At 54.5% G+C, this 10,578-nt stretch overlaps 1 long non-coding RNA gene across 1 annotated transcript in view; it reads left to right on the top strand.

Annotated features, from left to right (window-relative positions):
• The first annotated feature begins 273 nt into the window (after positions 1-273).
• LOC308645641 overlaps positions 274-10,578 on the top strand; it is a 48,083-nt gene continuing 37,778 nt past the window's right edge. The window contains exons 1-2 of the long non-coding RNA XR_014021252.1: positions 274-1,024; positions 7,016-7,153. This is a non-coding gene — a long non-coding RNA (uncharacterized lncRNA). The remainder of the gene's footprint in view (positions 1,025-7,015; positions 7,154-10,578) is intronic.

The following is a 10,578-nucleotide window of genomic DNA, read 5'->3' as shown; positions in this document are numbered from 1 at the left end:
GCTGTGTGACCTCAGGAGAGTCCCTTCACTCTCTGGGCCTCAGCTTTCTCATCTGTGAGTGGAACAGGAGGATGGAGGAGAGGTGTGTCTCCCAGTGGAAGATGAGAGAGTGGGACCTTCCTGGGGTCCTCACGCTTGCCTCTCAGCTCATTGGTGGGCTCTGCCCATTCCTTCTTTGCGGAGTTCATTGGAACCTAAGCCAGAACTTTCTTTTTTTTCTTTTTTTTTTTTTTTAAAGAGAGAGTGAGAGAGGAGAGAGAGAGAGAGAGAGAGAATTTTTAATATTTATTTTTTAGTTTTCGGCGGACACAACATCTTTGTTGGTATGTGGTGCTGAGGATTGAACCCGGGCTGCACGCATGCCAGGCGAGCGCGCTACCGCTTGAGCCACAGCCCCAGCCCTAAGCCAGAACTTTCCATTCTGCCCTTCTGGTCAAACCTGTGTATGGATCACTGGTCCTGGGCTCAGCTCTGGTGACCTAGCATTGGAACTCACCCACAGTCCCAATAAGATCCCCCTCCAAGATCTAAGTCCACTGTCCTCCTTTGGCTACCTCCTCCCCGGAGGCTGAAGGCGGTGGCACTCACTCGGCGGGGCTCCACCACTAGAGGGCGCCCACCCCCCCCAACATGATTGAAAACACCCCAAGTGCTCCCCCCAGCTGGACTCAGTGACAGCATGTGTTGGTCGTTTCTTGGGTGTTGGGTGCTGTTCTAGTCCCTGCACACCCCCAGGCTGTCATAACACCGTGTTCCCACAGCCCTGGAGAGGGGAGATGACTTACCCAAGGTCACCCAGCTGGTCGGTGATGGGGTGGGACCCACTCCTCGTTCATCAGGGTGGATCGCAGGCCTGGAGCCCAGGACCCAGGGATCCCAGACGAGCGGATGGCCAGGGGTGCTAGGACTCACTCGATCGGGGACACCGTGGCAAACCCTGTTGGTGGCCTGGGTCAACGTGTGGCTGGTCCTTTCAGTAGTCACGGTGCTGGATCACGTTCCCGGGATGCTCGTCGTGTGCCCGGTACGATACCAAGTGCTCGGAATGTGCAGCCTTGTCCGGAGGAGTCCCTTGTGTCCCCAGGGGAGTGGCTCCAGGACCCCTCGGGTCCCCAAATCTGCAGGCGCTGGAGTTCTTTACACAGAACAGCCCAGTGTCTGCCGCGGACTCCACGCAGCTCAGTGGGTGCAGGATCTCAGGTCCTTATCGTTCCTGAGCGTTGTTGGTGACGGTGCTTGGCTTCACGGATGTGTGATGCAGAGGGCCACCTGCTCCTGAAGGGGTCTGACAGAGACGTGCTCTCGCATGGTTTCCAGATTACGGGGGCAAACTGAGGCTGGTCTGGGTGAACTGTCCTGCCCAGGCCTGCTGGATGGCACCAGGCCTGCTCGCCCAGAGCTCTCGGCGTGTGCCCTGGGCTCCTCTCCTCATTTAGCTGGGACTTAGCCAGGATCCCAGGGTTTAGGGGATGAGGGGGATGGGAGCAGAGGGGGCTGGCGGCCCAGAAACCCGAGGACCCTCAGGCCCTGGTTTGAGAACCCCTGATCCATGCACCGCTTTCCAGGCTGTGGAGTGGAGAGGTCAGGGCCAGTTAAGGGCCGAGAAGAGCCCAGGCTCCCAGCCCAGCCAAGGGCTGGCTCATACCCCCTGAAGCACTGGCTTCCTGCTAAGGGCCCCTGGGTCCGGGCCTGGTGACCGGAGTGGACACTCTAGTCCTGGGCCTCAGCTGCTGGACAGTGACTGTCTTGCCCCTGGTGGGGAGACTTGGCCCTGACTGGAGACCCTGGGACACACGAGTATGGAAGGCAGCGGCAGACAAGCGTGGCTCGGGGGACAGAGATTCAGGGCCCCCTAATCTCTCTCAATCCCTCCCCCAAGCATCCCAAACAAGAGGCCCTCATCTCACCCCTGCTCAGTGGGCAGACCCACAGCCCCCCTGGATAACATGCCAGGACAGGGATGGGGCACAAGAGCTAACAATGTGTCCTGAGCACTCAGTGGGGACCAGGCCCAGTGCTAAGCACGACCCACACTGAATCCTTACCTCGTCCCTGTGAGGTTTGTGCTCCTGTGCTTTTACCTGCTTCATGCAGGTGAATAAATAGAGTCTCAGAGAGAGTGAGTGATGTGTGTAAGTTTGCACAGCTGTCAGAGCTGATATGTGTATCCTGGTCAGCCTTTGAAGTCCTTCCCAAAAGGTGAGGCACAAAATTAAAAAAAGAGTCCTCCTCATGTTTAAAGACAGTTTTGTGGTGACCAGTGAAGGTAAAGAATTTTTTTTCGCATATTCGATAGCCATTTGGATTCTTCTCCATGTGGCATTTAGATGCCTCCCCACAGCGGGTCTCCTCAAGGTCATGGCTTTGGGGCTGTGTTTCTTCTAAACATCTGTCAGAAGCTCAGCACAGCCCCGAAGTGCATGTGTGAGTGAGTGAAGGCCATAGCCTCGTGTGGTCCAGGAGGTGGTGGGGGTGGAGAATCCCCCGTTTGGTTTCATGGTTCAAGGGTGACCTCCTGAGCCACATCGCTAACCATCAGGGAAATGCCAATCAAAGGCACACGAGATCGGCCCTCACGCCCCTTAGGGTGGCTGCAATCAGCGAAACAAACAAAACCCCAGAAACTTCCAGAAAGAGTACTGGTGCTGATGTGCAGAAATTAGAACGTGTGCGTTGGTGGGTATGAAGGACGGTGTAGCTGCCGTGGAAAGGAACATGTTGGGCCCCCCAAAGTAAATAGTGGAGTTGCCAAGCAACCCTGCTTCTGTGTAGATTCCCCAAGTTTGAAAGCAGGGAGGGCACAGGTACCTGCACACCCAGGTCCACAGCAACACTGTGCACCATAGCCCAGGGCTGGACGCAACCCAGGACCCCTGGTGGAGACAGAAACAGAAGATGGTACAGACACACGATGGAATATTATTCAGCCCTCAACAGGGAGGAATCCTGCTGCCTGCTGCCAGTGGATGGGCCTCGAAGGCGTTATGCTAAGTGAAGCAAGTCCTCCGAGGAGGGACACCGTAGGATTCCACTTCCAAAGCCACCATAGATCATTGAGGACAGAGGGCTCCAGGGTGCTGGGGGGAGGGAGCAGGGGGTTGTTTAGTAGTCCTGAGACTCAGTTTTGTAAGATGACGGGCTCTGGAGGTTGGTGTCCTTACAGTATGGAATTCAAACTCAAGATGGTGGAAGGCGTGAACTGTGTGTGTATTTTACCAAGTTGGAAAAAAAATATATATATATATGGCTCTCTCCTGCTGCTTGGCCAGGCAGACAGAGATGCCACCGCGAGGAGACCGGAGCTGCTCCGTGGTAAGGGCCTGGTGCCAGGACCCCCGCAGGCCTGGCCGCCACCGAGGAGAACCTGGGTGGGCGTCATGACGCCTGTGCACTTTGTAAGGACAGATGTGTTTTGGGGAAATCATAAGGCTGGACATTTGGTGAGCTTTTCTTAGAAAAGATAAAAAGAACCATAACTCAGGTAGAAAGTCAAGTCGGTGGTTGAAGTCTGACTCCAAGTCACTGCTAAGGGCACTCCAGAGCGTGGCCAGGACCACGGCTCCCAGGCAACAGGAATGGGTCCAGGCTGGTGCAGTCACCAGGGCTGGGCACCGCCTGCCACACCGGGTGACACGGAGCTCAGCTGGGTCTTGATGTCCACCTGCAACAGGACGTGGATGCTGGGTTTGGGGGACGGCTGAGGAGGCCCACTGTCCTCAGGCAGGTCGAGTGGCCTGCTGAGGCCATAGCGAGTGGCCCCAGGGCTGCCCTATTCCTGTGAGGCAGTCATCTCAGGAGGACCTCCTGAGGGCCATGTCCTGAGGACTTTAGGACTCTGTGGGGTGGGTGCTGTCACCCTGCTGCTATGGCCTGGGTAAGCTTTGTCCCCAAAGGTTCCTGTGCTGGAAACTTGGCCCCCAGCATGTGGTGTTGGGTGGTGGGACCGCCAAGGGGTGGGGCAGAGAGGGAGGTGACTGGGGCCTGTCTGTTCCCAGGGTCTCACCGAGTGGGCGGGTCTTATGGGACTGGACTAGGTCCTGCAGGAATGGGTGTGTAAGTGCCCCTGGGAACTCCCTGGGTCCCTCCTCTGCAGACGCCAATGGCCACTCGGCCACTCGTGCACAGGGCTCCATCGGCCAGGAGGCCTCACCAGAGCCAGGCAGAGACTGGCACCACGGCCTTGAGCCTCCGTAGCTGTGAGCCAGTCAATCTCCGTTCAGCCAATGAGCCCAGCCTCAGGTGTCTTGCAACACAAAACAGACTAAGGCCACCTGAGTTTCCGTAGCAAACCGTGGTGTGACAACCAGAACCCCTAACAGGGCGCCCGGGGGAGGGGCTTGGGCAGACAGGAAATGTGAATCTTGATCCTTTGCGGAAAAGAGGAAAACCCACAAAACCAAAGTTTAGCCCATGTAATGATTTAACAAGTGTTCACTCAACCGAGGAGTGGGGGGTGGAGGGAGGTGAGAGCGCAGGGGGGGGGGCAGGCAGGACACTACAGGCAGCTACCGAATGCCTGGGTGAAAGGTCACAGGACGGAGCTGAGGATGACTCAAGGCTGGGGAGGCGGGAAGCGGATCACAGGATGGACAGGGTGTCACACACACACACACACACACACACACACCACACACCACACACCACTCACACCACACTACACACACCACACCCACACACCACACACCACTCACACCACACCACACTACACACACCACACACCACACACACCACACACACATACCACACACCACTCACACCACACCACACTACACACACCACACACCACACCCACCACACACCACACACACCACACCACATCCACACACACCACACACCACACACACCACACACACACACCACACACACCACACACTACACACACCACACACACCACACCACATGCACACACACCACACACCACACACACACACCACGCACACCACACACACCACACACACCATATACCACACACACCACACACACACCACACACACCACACCACACCCATACACACCACACACACACCACACACACCACACCATACACACCACACATACTACACACCACACACACCACACACACACGCCACACCCACTACACCACACCCACACACACCACATATCACACACACCACACATACCACACACCACACACACCACACCACACACTCATATACCGCACACACCACACCCACACACACCACACACACCACACACACATACACTGGACATACCACACACCGCACACACCACACACACACCCACCACACACACCCACCACACACACCACACACAGGCTCCAGCTCTCTCTGGTGGGCACACTCATAGAGTCACAAGCAGGGAGAGCCCACACATAGCTGGTGGTGCCCATTATCACAGAGGCACCCGTTCACAGTCACACACACACACACATACACACACACACACACACACACATACCCCACACGTGTTTCTTTGGGGATCCCTAGAGACCCTGAGGAAGTGATCTTTGTCTATAGTCCTCCTTCGGTTGTAGATTTGGTCCCTCAGTCACCAGGCACCCCCCATTTCCTCTAGGGGACATGTCCACTCATGTCCACTGGGCACCCCCAGCGTGCCCAGCACTGTGCTGAACCCTGGGTCTGGTCCTCGGGGGCCAGGAGGCTCGGGTCCCAGCTCAGGAGTGGGGAGAACTCAGGCGGAGGGAAGGAGCTGGTGAGGCCCTGCTGTGGCAGCCCGCTGGGTGGGCTGGTCAGGAAAGCCCAGGTCACTGGCTCCTGTTCGGCCGTCTTCCAGGAACAGAGGACAGCCACGTTTTACTGACTCTAGCAGGAAGCTTGCTGGGACCACAGCGGAATCCCACTAAGACGGGACTGGCTGGCCTGGGACCCTCTCTCTGGCTTGGGTTTCAGCCAGGCTGGGCAGGCCACGGCAGGGTCGTGACCCTGGGTGCCAACGGGAGTCCTGAGCCAGCCTCAGGGGATGTGACCAGCATCTCCTGCTCCCTACGAGGGGCTTCCCCACTCTGGGCTAGAGTGTCGCGGGCCCCCTCCTGCCCCCTGGGAGCTGAGGATCAGAGAACTTCAGGGCTAGAAAGAAGACAGGCCAGATCCTCAATCCTTTACAGGGTGTTGCTCAACCCTCTCTTGTCACGGCCACCAACTGTCCTTTCCTTCTGTGTCCTGGTCTGTGCTGGCCAAGAAGGCCTTGGCCCCTGTTTGGGGAAGGAGCCTGCTGGACCCTTCGCCCCGGGGTCTTTGTGGAGACTCCTGAGGGGCCTGCCAGACTCAGTTGCCTCAGAGGGAAGGAGAGGAATAATTAATTAACCAGTAATTAACGTAGAAATCAGTGAATGTGCCCAAGAGAACCTCCGGCCCTTGCCGATGGCGGGTGTGGCTGGAGCAGTGTCTCCTTGAGTCTTCTCAAGGGCCGGAGTGTGGGGAGGAGCCTGTGAGGCAGTGGGTGGGCTGCACCCCCATTTACAGAAGGAGTCGTGGGCGCTTGGCTGGGGCAGTGGCCACTGGGACATTGCAGGTTGGAGACGCAGTTCTGCTTGCCACTCTGCCAGGCACTGGCTTTCAGTGCATCCTCCCGCCAACCCTTATGCTGCAGTCTAGGGACAGAGTGGCCCTTAATGTTCTTATTTTTTGGAATGAAGCCCCTGGGACTCAGGTAAAATGACCTGGCCACAGTCACTGAGTGACAGCATGGGGTCCCACCCTGACCGTGTGCACCAAGTACCACCTGTTGGTCCAGGGCATGGCCAGGGTGGGCAGCTCTCTCTGCCCCTGGCACAGCCTGGCCTGAGGACAGGGCTTGGCCAGGCCTCCAGGGCTCAGCTAGGAAAACATGCCAGTCTGCCTTGTGCCCGTGAAGCTGGGCCCATCCCAGATACAGGGCAGCAGGTGGTGTGGCCACGGGCCTGGGGAGCAACTGGCCGTGGTCTGCTGGCCGCGGTGCCCTGGCCAGTTGGGCTGCTGTTTACAGTCCACAGTTTTAATCATCTGATGTTATGTTTGGCCCTGTTTCCCTCTCAGAGCCTGGGGCTGCGTCCAGCATGGCCTCTTGTTCCTCCCAATGCCTGCCCAGCAAGGAGCAGAGACCTGGAGGCAGACGGGGACGGGCAAGTCCACCAGACGAGCATGGGCTTCTCCTGGGTGCCATGGCGTTCTGAGGTGAGTTTTATTTGACCCCCCCCATAGCAGCGGGGTGGTGTGTTTCTTCTCCCCAGTTGTGGGCAGAGCTGAGACTCAAAGGCCTAGCAGCCTGTCCAAGGCCACATGTGCAGGGATGGGTGAGCTGGGATTTGTCCAGGGTGTCCAGCTCCAGGGCCTGGCCATTGTCCACTGTACTTCTGGCTGGGGGCAGAGGGGCCAAGGCTGCCTCGGGTCAGCTCATCCACCCTGTCTTGGGACTTGCCCAGGCACTATCAAGCCTCATGGGATTGGGCAAGAACAGAGTGAAGGGCTGTCCTGGGGGCAGAAGACCCCGGCCTTGGGCTCTCCCTTTCCTCTCCTGCCCCCTTTCCACTCAGCACAGGCTGCCCAGACCCAGCCTGAGGAGCGACACCCCTCTGCCTTGTAGTTAAGGTGGGGCTCCCAGACCACTCGTCTGCCAGCCTGCCCACGCCATGGAGCCAGGGTCTGCCAGGCCAGGAGAATCTTTTTAGGAAACATCCTAAGAGGCAGGGCTCAGCCTGTCGGAGCTCAGAAGGGAAGATAAGCACCAAGCACTCATCACATAAGCCATGGGCTGACCGTGAGCAGCCTTGGGCTGTGGGGGACGTGCAGGGCCGGGAAGAGCTAGAAATGCGTACCAAGACGTCTGGGAGACCTGGGGTGCGGAAGCCTTGGAGCCCCATGGCACGAGGGAGCTCCTGTCTAGGGCAATGACCAGCAGGGCTGGGGTGACCTCAGGGCAAAGGTTAGGTATTTGGAGGGACAGAGGAGTTCTTCCTCTGCTCATAGCATTCAGGACCCCCTGGGGAGTTCTGGTTCCAGTGGCCCAAGCAGGAACCAGTTGTCTCTGGTAATGATCCTCACCCAGAACCTCCTGGGTTCCCGACATTGGGTGGACCTGGATCCACGTGCCTGGAAGGTGACTTTTCTGCTCTGGTTCCAAGGCTTTAGTGGGTGGTAGTGGGGCGTTCAGGAACCATCCATTTGGCCCTGGCCCTACAATCACAAAGTGCTGCCGATATAGACTTTATTTTTTTTCTTTTTCCTTTGGTACTGGGGATTGAGCTATCAGTGACCTATGTCTCCAAACTCTTTTTGTGTTTTATCTTAGGACAGTGTCTCAATAAGTTGCTGAGGTTGGCCTTAAGCATGGCATCCTCATGCCTCAGCATCTGGAGCCAAGGGGATTACAGTTGTGCACCACCATGCTGGGTTCAGACTTTCAACATTCTCTTCAAGTGGGATTGCACACACTTACAGGATTGCTGGACTTAGCAAATAAAAATATAGGGCATCAGGTAAATTCAATGTCAGATAAACAACAAATAAATAAAAATGATATCCCAGGATATACTGTGTATCCTGGGATGTACCCTAAAACAGTGTGCATTGTTGACCTGAAATCTAAGATAAGTGAGTACCCTATATTTTAGCACCACCCTATTCATTGTTTATCTGAAATCAAAGCTAACTGATCACCTACTATTGCCTCAGAATCATCTTAAGGTAAATAAGAGAAGACAGGTCTCACCATACAGTGTGTCCTATAGTGTTTTATAGATTGACGTTTTAAGAAGTCCTAAGTCTCTTAGGAATATTTTGGGCCAAGGACCTGAACAGACACTTCTCAGAGGAGGACATACAATCAATCAACAAGTACATGAAAAAATGCTCTCCATCTCTAGCAATCAGAGAAATGCAAATCAAAACCACCCTAAGATACCATCTCACTCCAGGAAGATTGGCAGCCACTATGAAGTCAAACAACAACAAGTGCTGGCAAGGATGTGGGGAAAAGGGTACACTTGTACATTGTTGGTGGGACTGCAAATTGGTGCAGCCAATTTGGAAAGCAGTATGGAGATTTCTTGGAAAGCTGGGAATGGAACCACCATTTGACCCAGCTATTCCCCTTCTGGGTCTATTCCCTAAAGACCTAAAAAGAGCATGCTACAGGGACACTGCTACATAGATGTTCATAGCAGCACAATTCACAATAGCAAGACTGTGGAAGCAACCTAGATGCCCTTCAATAGACGAATGGATAAAAAAATGGAGTATTACTCTGCATTAAAAAATGACAAAATCATAGAATTTGGAGGGAAATGGATGGCATTAGAGCAGATTATGCTAAGTGAAGCTAGCCAATCCCTAAAAAACAAATGCCAAGTGTCTTCTTTGATATAAGGAGAGTAACTAAGAACAGAGTAGGGAAGAAGAGCATGAGAAGAAGACTAACATTAAACAGGGATGAGAGGTGGGAGGGAAAGGGAGAGAGAAGGGAAATTGCATGGAAATGGAAGGAGACCCTCAGGGTTATACAAAATTACATACAAGAGGAAGTGAGGGGAAAGGGAAAAATAATACAAGGGGGAGAAATGAGTTACAGTAGAGGGGGTAGAGAGAGAAGAGGGGAGGGGAGGGGAGGGGAGGGGAGGGGGGATAGTAGAGGATAGGAAAGGCAGCAGAATACAACAGACATGAGTATGGCAATATGTAAATCAATGGAAGTGTAACTGATGTGATTCTGCAATCTGTATACGGGGTAAAAATGGGAGTTCATAACCTACTTGAATCAAAGTGTGAAATATGATATATCAAGAACTATGTAATGTTTTGAACAACCAACAATAAAAAAAAGAAAAAAAATAAGTCCTAAGTCTCTTAGGAATATCTTGTATTTTGTGGAGGTTAAAACTCTTTAATTTGTTCAGTGCTAAATATTTTAAACAGGCTACAATGTTTTGTAACTTTACTCTGACATTTGAGTTGGCCAAGTATGGGCTGGGGGCCAAATCCAGTCCAGAATAAAATCTATTTTATAGATAAAAATACGGTTTGGTTGGAGCTCAACCACATCCATGGTGGAATTGAGTTGTTCACAGCAGGGCTCGTATGGCCCCCAGGACCCCAAATATTCTCTCTTCCCGAGAGCTCGTCGACTCTTCTGGAATACTTCAGGCCATTGCTCTTATGATCTGTGTTGATTAGAGCCTGTGTATGTGACCAGAACCCTGCATGTGGTGGCCCTTGAGTGTGGAGTTGGCAGAGGAAGGACAGGAGCTTGGGCCATGCCAAGAGGCCCTTCCACGTAGCCTATCTCTCACTTGTAGTGGGTGCCCAGTGGGGACAAGCCCTCCCTGCCTTTCTCCTCAAATGCACTCCACCTTCTCCTTGTGAAAGGAGACAGAGCCCCTGGCTTTCCAGCCCCCAGAGTTCTGCAGTAAATTCAGAGCAGGCTCCTGGGCATCTCAGCCATCTGCCCCGCACCATCCACCTGGCTGCAAATGGCCATTTGCATAATGGTTAAAGCACAGAAGGTGGTGCCCTGATGGTGGCCAGGTGTTGCCCCCGCCTGTTCCCTGCCAAGTTCCCAGCCTCAGTGTTTCTGTTCAGGGGGTTTAACTGCGGCCCTCCTTGGA

The sequence above is a fragment of the Spermophilus citellus genome (genome assembly GCF_964194105.1).
Source record: "Spermophilus citellus genome assembly, chromosome: 1".
Classification (NCBI taxonomy): Eukaryota; Metazoa; Chordata; class Mammalia; order Rodentia; family Sciuridae; genus Spermophilus; species Spermophilus citellus.
The sequence above is the reverse complement of the archived record's forward strand: the minus strand, read 5'-3'. Positions and strand labels throughout refer to the sequence as shown.